Here is a 22,235-nt window from a genome sequence, read left to right as displayed (position 1 = left end):
AGTCACTTGTGTTGTCATTGTCTTTAGAGCAATCCCTCATACTGCTGAAAATAACTGGGGTCAAAGTGCTTGCCACACAAACTTGCACCTGCTGTGCAACCACTGTAACCAGTGCTCCTCTGTCCAAATACTCTTAACATTACTTTTCTTTCAACGTTCAGCTCACTTCAAGCTCCTTTTCCGCTTCCCAAACTCTGGCTCTCCCTCTCTGTTCCTCTCTTTTACTATTCCTCTCTTCGCGTTCCTGTACACTTTTATCTCTCCCCCCGCCGCCCCACCCCACCTGCAGGTTTAATGAAGTCTGCTCTTGTGTAATCTTACAGCGATCAGGCCCTCTCACCTCCCTTCTCTGACTCAGGTGTGTTTTCCAACAAAGAGCCATTGTTCCTGGGAACCACTGCTGAAGCTTGCCTGGCACAAGCACACACCTGCAGCCAACAAAGATACCTTTATTCACCTTACACATGCGTGCACAGACGCCCACACAAAACATGCCAAAGAGCAGAGGATCAACCTGTAATGCAACATGTTAATGTGGACGGTTTGGAATCACTGTTATCTCCTGTGGAGGAATCAATAAACCAAATTAGAAAAAGTGGGGCATACAAGAACAAGAGAAGAGCAGAAAAATGCAGCCAATTGCACTGCTTAGCTTTTGTTTGCACAAACTGGTAGCAACAAACCCACATTTTCCTTTTAATTCAAGATTACGTGCTACTTTGTGCTGGTGTATCTTGTTAAATCCAAGAAAATAAACCGAAGTTCTTGGCTGTGACGGGATGAAATGCAAAAAGCTGAACTACGAGCACTACTTTTGCGAAGAACTGAAGAATCTCAAATACCAAATAACAAAGATGATCTCTGCTGTGCAAAAGAAGCAACACCGGGGGATTTCCAAAGCACCTGCTGCAGTTTATTTTGAAGGAAATAGACAAGTAATCTTTGTTTTCCCTCTTCACTCTTCCATCACCTGAAACCTGAAGTCAGTGTGCACCTAAGGGCTGAAAGTTGGTGAAGGGATGATGACAGCAAGGACTGAGGAGAAAGAACAGAATGGAAGCAGTCAGGGGATAAGCAACAGAAAACAATGCAGCAGGGCGGATAAGACAAAAACGGGAAGAAGGGGTAAAAAAAATGAAAAAGAAAAAGAGAAGGGAATGAGTTCTTGCAGTTGAGATGTCACATCGCCATCACCAGCTAAAGGGTGCAGACCTGCAGGCGTGCTTTCTCCAGTTCTCAGATATCGCCGTGTTTTAGTCTATGCACGTCTCTGTGAGAAAGGCAGAGTCTGCTCTCATTGTGATTGGATTTCACCTCGCTGTGTACGGCGAACGCATGTTTCGCCGGAGGATGATGCGCCGACACTAGGTAGACTCCGTCCGCCCCCTGCGCCCCCACCTGAAGTTTAGGGAGGTGGAAACATCATGACATGGCGGGCGCATACAATAGCTGACTCGGAGGCAAGAACAACAACGCTGGAAGCAAGTGTGCACGGCATGTGACACGGTGTAACTACACAGCGCGGGAGTGTTGCTGTTTTCTGGATGAGGAAATGGCTGGGGTTAAATTAGAAGATCTGTTTCACGCTTCAAACTGAAAGAAGTTCACAACCTCTGCTTTGCACCTCCACTTGTTTGCCTGAACTCCAATTTGCAGCAAGAGCACTGTAAAGTTGTGAAGTATTTTGAGAATAATCTAAGTGGGTTATGAGCTTCTCTGACGTTGGAACATGGGGGAGAAAGGGGGGTGGAATATGACTGAAGGGGAGGGGTATGGGTGTGGGGGTAAAGGATGCTTTTGTGATTTTACATGTGACAGGAGTGAAGCGAGGGATGGAAATAGAACAATGGAAGAAATGCTGAGCTTCTGAGGAGGCCCTCAAAGACTTCCAACTCAGAGCCTGATAAAAGCTCCTCCATTTCATATCCCCGCACCCCCTTTTCTGTCTTACAAACACACACACACATACCCACGCACACACACCACACACCCATATCTCACTAAAGAAAATAGTATCAAGCCTTGTGTGTGTGTAGCTGAGCGACAGATCGCCAGGGTGTGACAACCATGATGGTTTCAAGCTGAGGATTGTTTCTTGAAACAGAGTCAAGGTGGTGTCATATTCTGATCGCGGCAGGATGAAAGTAGAATAAACATGGTAAACATGCCAGGAAATTTTGGTAAAAAAAATATCTAAAAGTGAGTCATACAATGGGAGGATGGCAAGTGTCTGAGAAGTGGCAGTCTCCTTCTGTGGTTGGCTGTCAGAGACTTTGGCTGTAAAGAGCACTTTGTGGATTAATGGGAGTGTCCTAAACATAGAGGAAAACAGTACTGACTTTAAATATTAGAAATTTGAAATGGGGAGCAATAGAAACACATTCGAATCAACAAATTGAGGTCATTCAATCCATGCCATGGCCACATATGCATAAAATCCAGCCTAGGCATGAAGACTTGAAGAATGGAGTCAGGAGCTCAGTGAATTCTTGTACGGTACTGTGGCTCCTGTTCATTAGGTCCAATTAGAAAACCTCTTTGCTACTAAATATTCCACAGTTAATCGTTTTATTACAAAGTGGAAATGACTGGAAATGATAGCATCTAAGGTAGTATTCTCTAACTGCAGTTCTCACGGGTCAGAATCCTGGAACTTCAAGATGCGTCCCTTGTCCTGCATTCTTTAACTGAATGGCCAAACTGCCTCAGTAGCATGCAGTCACGCTTTACAGAAGTCAGGTGTGCTGAAACAGAGAGACATCCAAGAGCTGAAGGACACTGGCCCTTGAGGACTGGAGTTTGAGATCACTGATCTAAGCCATGAAGTGGTAGCCTACATAAAACCACACAGCAGGACCAGTGGTCACCAACCTTTTGCAGTCGAAAACTACAGACTTCCAAACTTCATGCGACCCTCAGATGGCATGCCATTAGAGTGGAGATGTGCTGAATCATGACACTTTGTCTGGAAATGTAGACAAACTGCTGGCAGTTTGCAGGAGAACAGCACTTGCTTGACGGCATCGGTCAAGTTTCACGTAGAGGAGATTATGGTGTTGGGTTATCTGTCAGGAATTGGGCTTGGCCGATTTGTTTAAGTGAAAAAAAGTCTTTATGCTGCTACATATAAAGACATTTTGGGCCATTTCATGCCCTCAACTTTGTGGGAGCAGATTTGGAATGGTCCCAAAGAAAAAAAGGATGACACCAGAGTGAACCAAAGGGGAATATATGCTGAGGGTATTTACTAAGTGGGAGCAGCTGAGTGGGAAACCTCAAAGGACAGACAGAGGTAATCTACTGGAATGACCACCTGAACTGGAGCCAGACATTCAGAGACCAGAGACTGAAAAATAGAGCACAGCTTAATGTAAGAATTACAAAGATACTAAGACAAAATGAGAAAAAGGAACTCAGAAAGGGGAACAGAAACGGAGACTGAGGTATTGAAAGGACCAGACTAAAAGAATAAAGACAACAGTTATGCAGGCCCATGTGCAACACATTTTGGTGTATTCTGACACTCAAGCAGAGCCTTTATGACAGGCCTGACTCATTCACACCTCTGTTTATTGCATTTTAGTGAAGTTTAACATTTATCTTGTTAACTCGGCCCATTGATTTTATACACCATGCACGTGGCTTGTGATGTAAAAACTTTTTTAAGTCTGTCATTTTGCTAAATTACAGTCTAATTTTCTTTTTATAAATAGTTTTGTAACACTCCCTAGATTGTTTGATGATGAGATTTACTTCAGCATCATTTTTGTTGTCTTTCCTTGCAGGTGCCAAAATGACTGTTTGGTTCTTATGATCAGCCTTTCTCTTTTATGAACATTTACTTATTCAGAATCCAGTAGAAAGTCATAGTCAGGCCACAGAGCTAAAAAAAACTCTAAAACATTAAATTCTCTGGAGAGCCACCTACTGTTTTTTATTGTCTTACTCTTCTCTTTGCCCTCAGCTAGTATGTTATGTCACTGCAGGTATCTGTCGGTAATGGCAAAGCTCAGTGACTTGGAGTATAGGGTAGCATGATATGGCAGATTTGTTGCATCAGCATCATATTGTGTCTTTAAATATATGTCTGGTTAGCAGCAGCAATTGTTAGAGGAAATAAAGAGATTGTATTGTTTTGGTTTCTTTGCAAAATAGCTCAAGTGCAGTAAGTCAGACAGCATCTAAGAACATCAGTTTTCAAGTTTTGACAGCTGGCCAGGTTGAGGTATGCTTACCGTAGCGCTTTATAATTTTGGATGATGGATTTAATAACAGCGCTACAATATTACAACATTTCCCTGACTTGTCTGCTAGTTTTCATAATAGTTTCCATTACCCTGTTTGTTCACTAATATTCATTAAAAATCTGATGCCTTCACATAACAGAGGGATTCTATCAAGATTAAATACTTAAGAAATACTTTATCTAATAAATAGGTGTATTCTGACTGCAGTTGGTTGTATTTTATTTAGCGATATCCGAGTAGAGGGGGAATGAATACAAATTTAAGAATTATTTTAGATTTTTATTTGTAAACATTGCTGAGAACCATTTCTGGATTTTTTTTTTGAGTTGCTCAAAGACGTAACAAAATGCAAAAAGGGGCAAATATGGCAACAGTACGTTTGCAGGCCACTGTGCCTCTAAAATATGACCCACTGACAACAAACAGTTATTGAAGGTTTTTCTTATGGTTTTTGTCTCTATAAAATATGAATAAATTCATGATGGTAATGTGTGGGACGTTTTGGTGTGTTTTGAGCGTATTCTACCAGAGTGTGTTCAGAACTCTCTTTATGCCGTTCTTGGTTTCCTGCCTTCTGAAGCATGTGGCGAGAGGGAAGCTAATTAGACTCGCTCAGCCTTGGAAGTTGAGGAGCAGGGGGGATTGTTAGCTGGCGGACTCATGGCGGCTCCCTGCGACATGATTGATTTGGACTGTCTCAGCGCTCAGCTGGGTGTCATTGCAGGGCGACATTACATCGTCTCATGGTAACATCTCCCCACCACCCCAAACGCAGTCGCCATTGTTCGACCCACATCAAAGCACAAAGGAGACACATTAGCATTTTTAATCAGAGGCGAGACTGGACGCTGTGCAGGCACCCTGGATTTGAATTGTTACTTTATTCTCCGGGTGCCCGTGCTTCCCCTCCTCAAAATGATCTCACCTACAACACCCCGTGCAGTACACGCACACATTTAGACAAACACACAAATAAAAAGGGGCATGCCAAAGGGGTTACAGTGTGACCCCGTGGTGGAAAATTAACAAGACCCATCTGCAGTCAGACTTCAATTAGCATTCAAGAGTTTGCCCTCATTTTCAGAACAAAAGTCTTTCTTTCTGAATATTTTGTTGTCTTGCGAATCAGAAAACGAGGGCCACCAGAAGGTTCTCCTTTGCGTTGTGCATGGCCTCCCTTGGAACACGCAGACGGATAATTAGGGCTGCACTCCTGGTGAGAGGACAAAGATGATGCTAATTCAATTCATGAAGGGGTCTCCCGCTAATTACGAACAGAGTTTCTCTCTCTACCGAGTGAACAATTGCACAGCTGAGTGGTTAAGGTTAAAGGGAGCAGCGTTCATGTTTGGAATCAAACGAGATTAGCTCTGATTGGTGTGTCCCTTCAGCCCTCTCTGGAATAATTTGGCTAATAAAGTACCTGAACTGCCTCTTTTATGTTTCGGAATTAGCCTGAAAGGGGAAAAGGAAGTGAATAAAAGCTAGCTGTTGACAATTAAGATGCTAAGATAGCTTATTCCAAGCCGATGTTGAAGCAAATAAAGACGACTGGTTTTGTCTTTAGATTAAAGCGACGACAACAAACGTTGTTGTATTGAGTTACCCTATTGATAGCTGAAAGAAAAAGGAAAAACCATGCCAACTATTAATGTGAAATTGGTATTCCAAAGCCTCATGGCTATTTTTCCATTGAACAGAAATTTAATACATATGATTTCTGTAAAATTTTGAAAATGTGCCGACCGTTCAATCTAAGCAATAAAATGGTTACACCATTTCAAGTGATGACAAGTGGGAAATTGGCACGAACAGCGTGTCCGCTTGTGAAAGCTCCTGTCAACACAATCAAAGACGACCAATCGGAGGACGTGCCAGTCTTTGAATGTTCATTTAAAAAAGTTTATTTTTGTTACTTTGTCTCAAATCTAGCTTTCAAAGTTGTTCAGAAGACATAAAAAGGCACAATATTTCAAGTTGCTGTCATGACTAAAAAGGAGGTAATGAATTAGAAATGCATAATTACAAAGAAGATACAGATACAGAAATAAATAACTGTTACTACTGTGGCTGATTTAAATCATTTATTTAAAGAAGAGTGGGGCAATTTATCTCTTTTACAAGACTCCTTGCCAGTAATCATAAAAGACTGGTAGCAGTTGTTGCCACAACCTGTTATATTTAAGATGTTTTGTCATCACTTGTATTTACTCTGGTTATCTTTACCTGACATTACAATTTTAATGATGATGTAAAGTATTTTAACATAAAAAAACCCCCAACGAAATCAGTAAGGTGGCAAATATTTTATCATTGTACTGTATGTGCAAAAACATTTTAAACAGTTACGTTTCTCCACTGATGTTTTAGTAACTCACTGTGTATAACATTTTTTTTTTTAAAGAAAAATACTGTTAGCTCATATTTACAATTGCAAATGTAGCACAAAAAAAACCCCCGGAAAAATCTCAAAACAAGAAAAGCAAAGGCGTTTAGCACGGTGAGTGAAAGAAACAGACTTAATCTGCATGATCATCACTCTGGCAAGCGCTCGTGATCAAATACAGAAGGGGCTAAATAATAGATCACAAATGTGCTGTCACTGTCTTTTGTTTTGATGCGTGCACTCTGATGAGCCAGAAAGTGTGCCTTGCAGTTTAACTTACAGACTCATTTACAGTGGTGCAGCGCATTTGCCCTCTAACCCAGCAAACATGACTCGATTTGAGAGAAAAAAAAAGTTGAGAAGAAGCTGTCACACACTGAGGGAGGGAGAGAGAGAGAGAGAGAGAGAGAGAGAGAGAGAGGAGGAAGAGGATGTGATCTGTACTAAATTTAGATGATGGAAAATTTTCGGCAGAGAGTCTGAATGAAAGTGAGCAAACTGAAGCGAAGGTTTTGTCACCCCTCTGCAACTGGTACGGTGACTTTGAAACAGAGGCTGTGATGTGCGCCAAAATGAAAGAGATAAAAATACAGCAAGGAGCAAATGGCTGCTGATGATGAGGAGGAAGGGGAGAAGAGTTTGGGGGTGGGGGGCAGAAACAAACTCGAGTCATCATTGCTAATCGTGTTATCGCACTTTGATGTGTCAGCGGTGAACACAATGTACTTCCATCATTTATGACTTTTAAGTGAACACATGATGGCAGAGGATTACATTTATCAGTGGGGAGGCTGGGGAGAGGAGCTTTGAAAGAGAAATGCTAATTTAGCCAAGGAGCAAAAGAACAACATCAAATATGTACCAAAGAATAGCCAAGGGACTTTCAAGTCTTAATATCCTTCAGAAGTGCTTTATCTCCACACCACAACCTGCATTTACAGCACAAACAGGAAAAGAGCCCGTTGTAGCTTCAAAGCGCTGCTGGTCCACGAGTTTAATTCCAGATCAGGCCTAATAAAGGTTATCAACTGGACCACTAATGAAACAAAGACAACTGCACATATGCAAAGGGGTATTAGCTTGTTTCGCGTCACGCCCTCTTTCTCCTCTCCGTCTTCTCCTTTTCCTCCTTCTTTTATGGTGGATGTTTGAATATTTTTTTTTCTCTCCAAGTGTTTTAAGTTCTGCATCAAAGCGACTGGAAACAATATGCGACCCGTCTGACTCTGACTCTCTTCTCGCTCTCCCGCAGTCAGCGTTTGGAATCATAGCAGGGTGGTGCTTGTTTGATAGCTTGATAGTCATTTGTTTTGATCTGCGACTCCTTTGTCTCTGTTTGGGTCTGAAACAATAAGAGATTAGAACCCTAGACTGAGGGTGCAAGCACGGAGAAAGAACAAATGCTGTCTTTGTTGTTCTCCTTTCAAGTTTCCTTCTCTTTCCACCACAAATCTTGCAAAAAAATATAAAACTCTGTCTCCAAGTGACTTGCTGTGCTCTTAAAGCCCTCCAAAAGCCCTCTCTCAGAGGGATGTTACAAGCTCAGGCAGTAATGATTTTGACTTGCTGCACAAGCAAAAGACTGCCTAGCTAACTTTCTAATACACAACGACAACTGGCAAAATTAGTTTCCATAGTTCAGTTGTGGCATCCCAATTATATGAGCATAAATCCAGGGAGAAAGGGCGCATGATGAGAAAATTGCAGACAGAAGGTTGGTAATCGAATGGGGACTGTATTTAAGATCTTTTTCTCCTTCTTTGCCATCAAACATCAAGGCAAGAGACAAAGAAGAACAGGAAAAGAGAAAGTGCACTCTACCAGTGGGGACCTTGACTGAAGATGAAAGCTTTCAAGGAATCAAAGAAGCCCCGTCACTCATTATACCTTGGTAGAAAACTTCAATACCTGTACACCACAGTCGCAGCGATGGGTGCCACAATAGGTGGACAGGGATTCAAGGTGAAGGTCGGAACCTATCGCGATCTTTCAAAGACACAGCCGCTTGTCTATAATCTGAATGTTAAGGCAAAATGGTGACTAAATGTACAGTTCACATCCAAGGCCTAAAACAAAACAGGCTCTGGTTTTGTGTTACTGATTTTTTAACTCATTCTTTGCTCACCCGACTCCTCCAAAGTAAAGCCAGGCATGTTGATTAGTACAGCACCATTCATACCAGGTATTTCTAAGTGCTTTACAGAACAAGCGCATTAAAAGAATATACGGTGCACATTGGATAAATGTTACTTATGCTTCCTTGAAGTTTTACTTTATTTTTTAAAGTTGATAAGTGTCTAAGATGGATCATGAACATCAAGACTAATACAAAGACTTAAGTCTCAAGCAATGTGCTGGATGAGATTCTGATGAATTGTTATCTAGCTAGATAGTTTTCTTATTTGAGGAACACAGGTGTGAGAGAAGAGGCAATTCAGCCTCAAATAATTCAGTCTTATAGATATGTTTGACCTAGAATACGACACTGACAAGATCCTCTTAGTCACCTTCTAGCCATCCACCACCTGGCACCACCTTACCTGTCCGAGCTCCTCTTCATTCACTCGCCCTCCCTTTCTGTCACGTCCTCTGTCTCCTTTCCGTCTCCGCATGGTGCTGAGGAAAATGGAGCACCACCAGAACCTTCTCTTACTCTGCATCCCAGCACTGGAGTCAGCTGGATCCTGATACCTGTAACATTGATTCCCTTCTTCAGTTTAAAAACCGCCAATATCAAAATCATCTGTCAAATTTGCATGTTCTCTGTAATGTTTTAACTCATGAAGGTTGTTGATGGTTTGTTGATGGTTTTTTTTTCCCACAATCTTGTTTGTACAGTGTCCTTGAGTGTTTTGAAAGGTGCTTTAAATAAAATATATCAAAAAGCTGAACAAGCAGTGACAAGGAAAGTGTTTGTCTTTAAAACTACAAATCTATTTATGCATTTGATTCATTTTCCATGCATGTTTGCCTCTTGAAAACACCTGAAAAACAGAGTGGAGCACTTGTTTTTGAGAGGTGTGCATTAACGGACCTGGACTTTGCTCTTATGCTTAAAAATGTACCTTGGAATCTGGGACTAATTGACTGAAATGAACCCATAGTTGGTAGATCTGCCTGAGTTGACAGCTGTGACTGGATGTGATTAAAAAAACAAAATGTAAAAAAAACCCAAATAGTTGACAGTGCATTTACACTGATGCCCTGCTCTGTAGACTAACGCCTACTGGGGTTGATGTAAAAATTAACTTTTTCGGGGAAATCATCATTTAAGAAATGGAAGAACACAACACAAGACAACAGCAAACATGTTTCTGCAGACATATTGAACTTCCATGGTTTGGTATGTGAAAATGAATGATTAATTTCCTCAATAAGATCACAGCATTGACAAGTGAATATATTTTTAATAAACATATCTTCTCCATAATCACTAAATATTCCGAATTAGCTATTAATTTACTTATTCTTATTAAAGAATCAGAGCAAGGCTCTAGCTGTTGCCAAATGTGTGAAATATGTGGATGTAGATTTGTTTTACTTTGATTAATACTTTATAAATCTGTTGTTAAATGTTTGCAGTTTTAAATGATCTTGTGCTCTGTATATTTTCTTTGTGCATAATTGAAAAGCAGAGTATTATTTATCTCTTTTTCCGGTCTGTTGAGCTATTAATGAAGAAATATGTTACAGAGGTAGAGAATGTGGAATATATTCAATCTGGTTTGTCAAGTTTGTCACCTGTTATTATTATTTTATAGGTATTTGCCAAATGTATGAAATATTTGGCAACACTGCTTTCCTAACTTCATGTGACATGAAAATACAAGTTTGGAAAAAAAAAAAAGCAAAAAGCTTATGTATCACTACAAATCCTGTCTTAATTTGCAGCTATCCGTCTCTGCCACTGTACTGAAAACTTTAACTGTACTTTTGTCTTAGTGGGGGAACTATGAATTCAAAACACACCTGGAAGCAATAGAAAGTATTATTAGATAAAAAAAAAAGAAAGGTCAGTTTTTTTAGAAAGAATAACAAGGCAGCATTTAAAGCATCAGTCCAGCAAAAAGCAGCAGCGACGGTGGTGAGGTCAGCTATTAGAATAAGTAGGACACAACCTGATAATGATGTGACTTCACGTTGACACACATTGCGAGGCTCGTCCTGGTCTGTCACCTACCCTCCCTGTGCTTCCTCCCATGATGCCCCCAACCAAGCCGCCCCCCAGCCCCTGCGTCTCCTCCCATCCCTCTGTTGTTTCGTTTTATCTCTTTGAAAAATAATGAAAGCAAGCACTTGCAACCGTGGCTCCATTGATGTTCGAATACACAACCAGCAGATTCAAAAAACACATTCTGGGATCAAAGTAAAAAAAAAAGGGAGGGAGGGTGGGGTGGGGCGGGGGTGCTTGGTTGGGGTGGGGGTGGAGGACGAGGTGGGGGTATCTTCTTGTTAGCAATGAAATTATGAGCGCAGAGGAGTCTAGGGTGCAGAGCTCATTTGCTAAGACTGTGAGGCAAATAGTCGTTAAAGAATGGCCCTATAAGTAGGCATTAAATGAAAATGCCTGTGCGATTCCGGTGGATTAGCATAAGAACCTTTTCTTGCCTGGCCAGCTAATAATATTCATTTAAAATAAATACATGGAAAATGAATCTGTTTGAAAAGACGAGCCATTGCACATATTTACTGAAGGGGCCGACGGAATGAAAGAGCGGGAATGAGCAGAGCGCTCGCAGGGATGTGGACTTGCGAACATCGTCAGTTCTTTGAAGTTACGCAGACTAGAATATTTAAGTATTCGCAAAAAAACTTTTGGGAGGAGAAAGGTTTTACATTTTACTAGGCTTGTAAGGAAACAACAAGGCTGAAGATGTCAAGTACCAAAGCTGCTCTTTTTTTGAACAATTTCTTGGTTTTGCTTTCACACATTGCCTCGCAAGATTATTCATCCTTCTACATCTTAAAATTTGGCTACATTGCAACTACAGATTTCAATTTGGGATTTTATTATAACATTGATTTTCTTCCTTCAAGTCTTCCATCAAAGCAAGATTTACAGGGTTCACAACTAAATGTTTCCTCTGTCAACATACTGTCACAACTGAGCTGCAGGTCTTTGCAGCTTCCCCAGAATCAATATGCAATATCAATATCTTCCTGCCCACCGCTCTCTGCATGTCTCTCCCTGTCCTGTGCAAAACTCTTTCCACTTTCAGGTGATGGAAAAAGCTGTGCTACATTTTTTTTTTTTAAATCCAGGCTTGGACAACAGTTTTATAGCCTAACCATGCTTTTATAATTTAACCCTGATGGTGTTATTAAAGCTGCTTCCTCTCTGACAATTCTTTAGGCTCTTCAAAGAGCAGCAGTAATAATTACGTAATATAATAAAAACAGTTTAGTGAGAAGTTTTTTAATTTAGTTCAGCTTAATTCCATTTATTTTTATAGAGCCAATTCCCAACAAACGTCTCAAGGCACTCTACGAGAAAAGAATCCATTCATAGTATGAAAAAAATATTGTCAATTTAATCCAACCACACAGATTCAAAATTTAGACATCCTCATCTGATCCTAACTGTAAGCCAGTGTAATTAAATTTAGCTTATTTACTAAATAGATTTTCTGTCACAACCACCTGCATTCAGTCTCTGACTTTGCAGCAATTCCTCCTCTTTAACAAACATCTTGGGCTTCATGGATAAAAGAGCGTGCAGCTTTCAAGCTTACAGTTGGAGTAGGAACACATTTTTGGAAAGTCCTGTACACAAAAATATTCGGAGGTCTAAAACCGGGCGCACATTTCCTTCATACGTCCCAGTACATGTGATCAGAGTGCATGTGCAGCTGCTGTGTGGACCGCCCTGTTCCTGCCCATAAATACAAAGGCAAATTTGCACAACGACCCAGAAGGCTCCCACCGTGCGTCCAAATAACAGCGACAGCAGATGCAGCTTTCCAACTACTACTGAAACCAGTAATACATTTTACTCCAAAGGTACCTTTCAGGGAACACAGGGTGACCAAGCAAAATTTAAAAGGGAAATATTAAAAATATGAAGCAAAAAAATTGCATTTAGACAGTAAAACTATGGGATGCTTTGATCAATCAAAGTGAAAATCAATGTGTGAACGGCTGAATTTTCCACCAGGATTCAGATATTATGTGTTGAACCAGGTCAAAAATGTAGGCCACCTTTTCTTGGTCTTTTATTAAAAATAATAATAATTCTTCCAGTTTGCAACCATTTACTACTTTGTGTTGGTCTGTCTCATAAGATCCAGTAAATGAATTGAAAATTAAATGAACACTTATGCAAGACAATTGCAATTGTGCCATGCAACATAAACTTAGCTCCTTTAGCAATGATCTATTGTTTTTTTTTGATGAACCTCATAAAATAAAACTCATCTGCCACAAATTGTTCCTCCTGATCCAGGAGGATTCAAGGCTAACAAGAGATGCAAAAGTTTTATTTTGTTCACAAAGTCTGAAATCCAAGACATGAAAGGGGAGTTCTCACCAGTCCAAACCCATCAGGCCTCTGCTGCTCACGGGCTTTTTGATGTCCGTAACTTTGCGGGCCGAGCCAATTAAAATGGCCCCCAAAAAAAAACAAACACACCCGCACACGTTCACTTCCACAAAGCCTTGTTTATGTACTCTGGGTCAGCAAATGTGTCAATATGTGTCCTGTGTACGGCAGCCTCTAATGATGTCGGCCCATCACGATAGCCCAGTCAGACGCTGACAACCAGGCCATAAAGTGGAGGAACTCCAGCCGTTTCTATAGCTGCTGCAGAGTTCAAAGGCGGCCATCTTTTTCGAAGCATAACAAGAGAAAAAAAAAGAAAAGAAAGAAAGAAGCCGTCACAGAGCAAGAGACCAAAGACGCCCTCAAGGGTTACACGTCAAACCTCCCTCAACCTGCAGACCCCTCGGCCCACACCTTACCTCCTGGTGTGACGGCGTTGTCCTGAGATATGTGGTTGGACTGTCAGAAGCTTAAGATGAGGTCAACAGAGCCAGGTAAAGATTCTCCTATCAGTATTATATTAGCCCACTTTCTTAAAGTCAAGGCTTTGAAGTGACACCAAAGTCTGTTGCAAGTATCTCTCATCTTGTGTCCTTTTTTCTAAAACACTGCAGTGTCGACATTTCAAGCATCTTTCAGTGTTTAATGTTGAGCCTTTGATTTTTTTTTTAAGACACTAATTTTAACATCTTCAAGGGAGAAGTGAAGTCTCTGCGTTTGGGTTCTTTTGTCTGCTGTCTTCTGCCCTTTCTCTCTCTCTTTGAGATTTGAAAAGATCTCTAGTGAAGAACTTGTTAAAAGGCGGATCTCCATCAAAAGTAATGCAGAATGTGCTTTTCTGGTGACATTTTTACTACTTGGCCATTTTAGCTCAGTGCCTGTCATCTCCACGGCTTCTTCCTCCCCCCTTCCCCACTTTCAAAACGAAATGTTTTCAAAGAGCAGCAAACACAAAAAGACTGCATTTCAAGTGGAAAACAAACTTAGATTGGGAAAGCTTTGATTCGTTATCATACAAAGTTGAACGGCAAGCAACGCAGACAAAAGGGCATAAAACCTGAAATGTGCTGTGGCATTTTGGGTATTCAGCACCGAGTGTTGATACGTTTGATACACTGTTGGTGGAAAAACAAGTCCATGTCTGAGACAAAGCTGGAAGAGCACATTTACACTTTGGTAGTTATCAATTTAAATGTGATGAGATATTTTTACTGTACATGTGACATATGTTTACTTACAAATGCAACTGTAGCTCTTAAATTTTCACAAAATTAGTTTTGGTACAACTGCAACTTTCAATCATTGTGATTTGTAACAGAGTAACTCACAGTGTTTTGTATATGTGAGGAGAAAGAAAAAACGATATATGGATTTCAAAAGTTGTTTTCCAGCTAAAATAAAACAAAAAATGGTAAAACAAAGAAATGCTAAAAGCACACTCAACCCTTTGGCAAGTGATTTTTTTTTTACTTTAAATACTGCACCTTTGCTCAGAAAAACTCCTACAAGGATTTCTTCCCAAATTATATGGATTTAGTAGCTATTTTTGGTCTCAAAGTAAGAGTTGTCTGTTTCTAAGTGACATCCTGTGGTTTTCCTGAGGTTGCATGTTGCCAAATTACAGACGAAGACATTTATTGTGTTCATAAAGCGTCCATAGCTCCTTTTCTTTTCTAGCACAACTCATAATAATGACTTGCATGCATTCTGCCTCTTTCACAAATAAATAAATAAATAAATAAACATAATTTGTAATATCTAAAAAGTGGAATGCTCAAAGCAGATCCAGGGTAAGTCTGCCTGGAAGGAGGAATTAAGTGTCTTGGTGGCCTTTTTTTTCCAAGCGATGCCAAGTTAGAGTAAGATATGGGTTAACGGATTGAACGCTTTGTCTGCAGTAATGAGAGCTTTTCTCTGGTCTGTTTTGGTGAAGAAAGAGGTTTACTGGTTGTGGCCGATGGAGAAAAATAGATAGATTGACAGATGAATTAACAGATTTTAAAGCTTCAACTCTTTTGCTAAGGCTATCCACAAGGTTTGGGAGCAAATACTTTTTTCTTCCCCCCAGAAGCTCATATTTGAAGTCAGACACTGATGTATGATGTGAAGGTCTGGCTGACAGTTTCAGCTCTTAATCATCTCAATGGTGTCCTGGAGAATAGTAGTCACGATTCTGTGCTTGCTTGCTTGCTGGCTGGCTGGCTGGCTGGCTGGCTGGCTGGCTGGATGGATGGATGGATGGATGGATGGATGGATGGATGGATGGATGGATGGATGGATGGATGGATGGATGGATGGATGGATGGATGGATGGGTGGGTGGGTGGGTGGGTGGATGGATGGATGGATGGATGGATGGATGGATGGATGGATGGATGGATGGATGGATGGATGGATGGATGGATGGATGGATGGATGGATGGATGGATGGATGGATGGATGGATGGATGGATGGATGGATGGATGGATGGATGGATGGATGGATGGATGGATGGACCACTTTTTGTTTGTGGAGGCAGGCATCAGCGACACAATGTTTAACACCATTCTCTATTTACATCTATTTTGTGGCCAAAACACCATATGAAATAAAACCATGAAAATCTTGATTTTTTTAATTGACAGCAGCTGAGAAACGATGTTTCCCTGACACCTTTACAAGTCACTGACATGTTTTTAGCTAATTTATATTTACTTTCCTTTTCTTGCTCTGTTACTTCTTAATTTATTTGAGTAACTTAGCACCGTAAAGTAGGGGTGTAATGATAGTTGTATTTTGATTATTATTTTGAACAAACTGGACAAAGTTGAGATTTTAAGAACAAACTGAGGATGCAAATGAGAGGGAAGAATAAACAATAAAGGATATAAATAAATTTTAAAAAAGGAGCGAGGTAGAGGATGTAAACTTGTTCCAAAACTCTGATGTGTCATGGGCAGATATGTATCTGTTGGGTGAAATATTGTTAAACTATAAAGTCTTCTTAAAAGTGAGCGTTTCCATGACATCTCATCAAAGCAGGACAACTGCATACTGTAACATATATGGACAATTCTGAAATGATTTACCAACGTCAAATTTCAGCTATGCTAATTAATAATGTAATTTAATAGGATTGCAAAACTATGAACCACATACAACCCTAACCCTAGTCCTTTCTTAAGGACTGCCATGAAGACAATTTATGGTAATAATATGTTGAACTATCAAGTTTGGGACGTTTCTTGCACTTAGAGCTGTCAACCATTTCTTGTTTCACTCATCTGTATTTTTCAAAAATTTTACTTAGTTTTTTTTGTTTATATTTTTGTATTATTAAAAATCTTTATTTTTGCTTTTCCCCAGCATTTCAATACTCCAAAACCACCCCATGTGTGACAATGGTTAGCACATAACATTGTCATATGCACCATTCCTTCTGCACCAAAAGGAGCATAAGTTTTAAAAGGAACAGACCAAACGCAGGCTGGGTAAAACAAAAAAAGTAATTTTATACACCACAAACATACAGAATCATTATGCAATGTGTTTGTATGATGCTAGGTTCAGCGATTGGCTGTGCCTGCAATCATCAGAGGATGGTGGCAAAATACTTTACGAAAAGCCAATGTTGGGGGTGGAGAAATTCAATTTATGTTTGCATTAAATCGTTAAGAATCTAAACTTAAAAATCTGATAAAAGTTGCATCATGGTCATGTCAAATCCAACTAGATTAGTTTGCAAAAAAATTGCATTTCTGGGCTGTACTGTGCCCTATAAAGCCATATATGTTCTACAGAGGAGGTGCACACCCATTAAATGTACATAAGGATGCTAAACTAACAAAAGACAGCCATCAAGAGAAAGATAAAATGAAAGATATTTAACACTTTGTAAAGAAACGTAAGCAGAATGTCTGGCTTGCCTTTTGTCACTACTCTCAGAAACATGCTGTAACAGGTGTGGCACAGCCACAGTGTCAGGGTCTTCATCCTCCCATCTTCCCCTTTTTGCTCCTGATCGCACTCTTTTCCATCCTCGGATACCAGTTTTGTATCCATGTATGGATTCATCAAACAAAAGTGAGCCTCACATCACATCAGATAAAGAAAGCATGCCTGGGCACTTCTAACAGCTTCCATAAGATGCCTGTTTCAAGTCCTCACAAGAAGGCTGCCTCTCACTGAAGTTCAAATGAATAGCTCTTGGGCACGAGTTTTCCACAGAGGGAGGGTGGGGGGTAAGCTTGCTCACCTCTGTACCAAACTCACATATCCTACCAGGGAGCTACGTGAGGGGAAAGAATTTTTTAAAAGTGCAGCTTGTGGGCAAAGAAACTGATTCCCTCTTTTCTGTCTTTCAAGTAGCCTCCCCCTTCCCCTCCTCCTCCCCCTTCCCCTCCTCCTCCTCCTCCTCCTACTCTTCCTCCCTATCCCACTTTTATCACCCAGCAGCCCATCCCCCCACCCCCCACCACCCCTTTGAGCCGCCAATGCAGTGTCAACAAAATTCAGCGAATGTGGCCATCGGATGAAAATCAGCTTTGCTCAATAAGATCCACATTTAAAAAGAATTTTAAAAAGATTTCCCCTATCTCCCCATACGAACCCGGTCTATGGTGAAAGAGGACTAATCGCCTGGTTATTGGTGCTTTGCAATCCACTGTGTGGTCCTGCTCAACGGTCCTTCGCCATAAGGACCCACTATTGAATGAAGTCAATTAGAGTAAAAAAAATAAAAATAAAATGGCTTAGACTCTTCAACTTTGATCAGGGAACAATCATTCGACCAATCCCAATCCTCATGAGTACCTCAGGGTTAAACATTCAGGGAAAACAGTGTTAAGCTGCGTCAAATTAAGTGGAGGGGGATGTTCATTTAACTCCAGCTCTCCCGCTAAATATCTTCTCCGATGAGCCTTTTGCCCACTGCGCCCCTCCTCTTTCCCTTCAGTGAGGCCTAATTTTCCTGTTTTCTCCGAGAAGATTTCACGGATCATAAGATCAAAAGCTTGCATAAGCTCTGTGTTTGTTTACATCAGCCTACACCCTGGCAAAATAAAGCAGCACTGAATATCCTTCTCTTTCACTTTCCTGGCTCGCACTCATCCCGCTGTCACTCATGACCTTCCACCTCCACTTGCTTCATTGCTCTGATTTGCTTTCTGTTTTTTTTTGTTTTTTGTTTTTTTTATCCTCTTAAAATGATCCGAAGCAGGAGATGGGATCAGCGAAACAGAATCCTTTACCCTCTTTTTTTTCCACAATAAGATCCATATTCATGAGGAAAGACCAAAGAGTGTGCAGCTAAGGCTAACGCTAAACTTGCATCCTTTCAAAAAAGTGGCGTCTCTTTCTGCGAGAGCAGCGGACTCGGTCCCTTCTCTCCACGTGGCACTTCTTCTTTGACACAGCCTAAATGAGGTCCTTTGACATTTGAAATGGAAGTGTGACAAGAGGGACCAAAACAACCATCAAATCAACACATGAATAAATAATCTGTTTGCCTTTTCGGTGTCCCATTTCGACAAACGACAGGCCATGCCTCCTTGAAAGATGTCTGTGACTCATTTAGTGCTCAACTGTTTTGGATGAACACATCGCTTTGATGTTCAGCTGAGTTTTGACATGCCTTTATAGTCCTGTTGTTTTGTATGGTAATTTTCCACTGATTTAAATCAGGCAATATCTGGAAGCAGCACATACTGTTGATTGGTTGTTTATTGTTATTTGACTGAATACCAACTGTTTTCAACAGAAAGTACTTGATAAAGGGAATGAAAAGGGGGAACTAAATTACATAAAATGTCAATTTGTTTAGTTGTAATACAGAAAGCAATGTGAATACGTATATATAGATATGTATTCAATACTTTGTATAAAAAAAAAAGAAGAAAAAAAACATTGTTGACAATGACTGCTTAAAGATGCTTCCTCTACCTCTACATGCATTGCTAAGGTTTGATTTTGGCCCATTCACAGTCTTTAAATCTTAAAGGCCATGTGAGCCTCTTCTAGTTTTTTGGACTTCGATTGGATTGAACACGATCCTAACCACACTAACTACCATCCATCCAAGTGGTGCCTATCTCCAGTTAACGTTCCGGGGTACAACCTGGACAGGTCGCCAGTCTGTCGCAGGGCAACACAGAGACAGACAGGACACACACTCACACTCACACACCTAGGGACAATTTAGAGAAACCGATTAACCTAATAAGTTTTTTTGGACTGTGGGAGGAAGTCGGAGACGCCGGAGAGAACCCACACATGCACAGGGAAAACATGCAAACTCCGTGCAGAAAGACCCCGGGCTGGCAATTGAACCCGGGACCTTCTTGCTGCAAGGCAACAGTGCTACCTACTGCGCCACTAACTACCAATCAGATTAAAACCCAAGCTCTGCTGTTTCCAACAATACCAGAATCAATATGTTCAAAACTCACTGAACCAGCAGCCAAAAAAAAAGCGCCCCGAGAAAGCTAATTTCACGAAGCTAAATATAAATTCAGTCCTACCTTTGCTGTGTCATTGTCATAATTCATGTTAGAGCAAATATATCCATTCGGGTCTTGTAATCCATTGTCCTTGTGTCGCACTGATGTGATTCCTCACTATTTTCAACTTTTCTGTCTCCATGGAAACGCTTATAAACTCAAAGGAAGTTCTTCACGTTAGCGCGCAGCTGGAGCTTTCCGGTCAATTGGCTATTGGACGTGTCAATCACCCAAATCAACCAATGCTTTTATAACCAGAGCACCCAGGACAAAACCATTGTTAATAATTGCAAACAATATTTATAGGAAGATTATACGTTGGGAAAAAAATTAAAAAGAGAGAAATTTGTAATTGCATGGATGGTGCCAAAAAGTCCAAAAATGGCACATTTATAATGTATGGCTGGAATTTTATCAACTAATACCTTTCCAAAATGTCTATGCTTAATTTTTTTAATGAAATTTGGTACAGTAAGTGGTCAGAAACTGTACTGTGGATTGCTAGAAGTTCTGGGTTTCAACTGCATGCTTTCAAGGAAAAGCCACATTACATAATGTATTGCATTAGAATTTGTTTTTTTTTTTTTTTCACGGTGTGCCATATGTATTTGCTCTTGCTCAAAAATACAAATGTTGATTTTCCGAACTCTAAAATATTCTCTGGAACATTATCTTTGTTTTGGTACCAGAACCAGTCAAATACACCTTATAGTTCCTGAGGTATATGGAATTCATTTTGGGGGAGTCATTTTCAGAAAATCTCCAAAAAAGAGGCTCCGTTTTCAAGTGGTGGAGCTCCACATGAAAGAAATCACATGAAACAGCTGCCTCCCACAATCTGTGGAAAGAATCATAGCAGAATATTATATGCAAAGTCTGATCCTGACCAGATTACATCCCGAAAAGAATGGAACGCACCATGGACTTCCACTACCATCCCCTACAAGGCATTTGGTTTGGTTTCAGACACAGGAGAAGAGAAGGGTGGGAGCAAAGTACCTGGTTCTGGTTTTCATAATGATAATCAGTCCTTTGCCAACAGTTCCCAAGACAAGTGAAAGAGTCGCAGGAGCAGAACTTCATGCATGGAGTAAGATGCTTTAGAGTTGAAACGAGGAGAGTTTCTCGCACAATCACGAAGCATATTTGCCTCATTGGAAAACTCAAGCAAGCACCCTTCAGATGTGTTTTCTAAAAAAAAGAAATTGTGCATTGCAGTGCATCAGGCATTTCTATCAAACATGCATTTTGTTTGCATCCAGTATTAACATATGTAATAAAACGTGACCACTGCGTGGGCGAGAGCCAAGCTAGAAGATGATTAGGACAATGCATTTCCTTCTGCTCATCGCAGGAAACAAACAGGCCAGCTCTTAGCGCAATCTTGCAAACAAGAACCATATGCCTGTCTTTCTTCTCCCAGCATCCTCTTTCACCACCCTATTTTCCATGAGAAACATATAAATATTAAGACCCAGAAACACATGTGGTTAGTCATAAAGCTGGAAATGCACCCCACCAACTCCCTGCTCTCTTTTTTTACGCCCCCGGCCTTGACCTCCTCACCCACAAAACAAACCCGCAAGAATGGGCGAGAGAGAAAGAGCAGCTAGGAACTGGGAGAACAGAAACAAAAACAAAGACCAAGAACAAAGAATCATGTAGGGCATTGGGAAACTTGACTTAATTGCCTCTGTATGAAAAGCAAATGAGAAGATGGGCAAGCTGGCGGCAGAAAGGAGAACCGAGACAGACAGATATGTGCAGGCATTTAACCATAACAGCGGTTAGTTGCGCCGGGGTGGGCATGTCGGCCAGCCAGAACATGGAACAAGTGATGATGAGCACAAACAAGGGAAGTCACTGCTCATTATTTAAAACACAACTGGGCTGATGCACACATATCCGTTTGCCTGTTTTGAACAGATTCCCCCTGCAGACCAGCGTTTCTGGCCCACAAACTTTCTACCCTCTCATCTGACTTTGTTTCTTCCCATCATCAAGACCAATTAGCCTAATCGCTTGTGCTGGAGGGGTTGTTATCTTCTTGGGTGTTAGAAGAAAATGGCTTGCAGCTGGATTATGTACAGTTCAATCTGTAACAGGTGCTCGGATCTGTGGGGAAAGAGTAAACAATGGCGGCTAAGCCCAGAGCTTTACCAGGCGGAGAGTGTCTTGGATGGGAAACAGTCAGAGCTCACAGCCCAGGTGATTCTCTGAGAGTCATTCATGCATCTGCGATCTCTTAGCCAGGCTTAGAGTTATGGGGGATATGAATCACCAATACTCAAAGGGAGGTGTAATTGACTTACAGTTTTAAACTGTTTAAGGTGTATGAAAACCCAGCGGTTAGCCCTCTAACTCCTCTCGTCTGTTTTCTAGGAGTCACATGACAGGGTCACATGACCAAGGCCAGTTTTTATCCCTGTGGTGCCTGGGAGGCGTCCAAAGCCAGAGTGGCCTCACCACATTTCCCACAGCTGTCTGGGGAATGGACTGCGGAGCTGAAGGTATGTGTGAGGCACAACACTGAAGCACTGTGGTCGTCTTAGGATAAAAGCACAGAGAAATTCCCCAGTTTCTAAATA

The 22,235-nt window shown here is 40.9% G+C and overlaps 1 long non-coding RNA gene across 3 annotated transcripts; it reads right to left on the bottom strand.

Moving 5' to 3' along the window:
* Window positions 1-514: 514 nt before the first annotated feature.
* LOC145551733 (uncharacterized) lies at window positions 515-19,849 on the bottom strand. 3 transcript variants are annotated; one of them, XR_014087621.1, is made up of 3 exons: window positions 19,669-19,849; window positions 9,174-9,324; window positions 515-1,035 (listed from the first exon to the last, which is right to left on the bottom strand). It is a non-coding gene; the product is annotated as an uncharacterized LOC145551733 (long non-coding RNA). The 3 variants fall into 3 exon arrangements; XR_014087622.1 differs by lacking the exon at window positions 515-1,035 and adding an exon at window positions 1,049-5,460; XR_014087623.1 differs by lacking the exon at window positions 515-1,035 and adding an exon at window positions 6,559-7,975.
* Window positions 19,850-22,235: the final 2,386 nt, after the last annotated feature.

Source organism: Poecilia reticulata, chromosome 1 (genome assembly GCF_904066995.2).
Source record: "Poecilia reticulata chromosome 1, P_reticulata-male-v2, whole genome shotgun sequence".
Lineage (NCBI taxonomy): Eukaryota > Metazoa > Chordata > Actinopteri > Cyprinodontiformes > Poeciliidae > Poecilia > Poecilia reticulata.
This window is presented reverse-complemented; position numbering and strand designations above follow the sequence as displayed.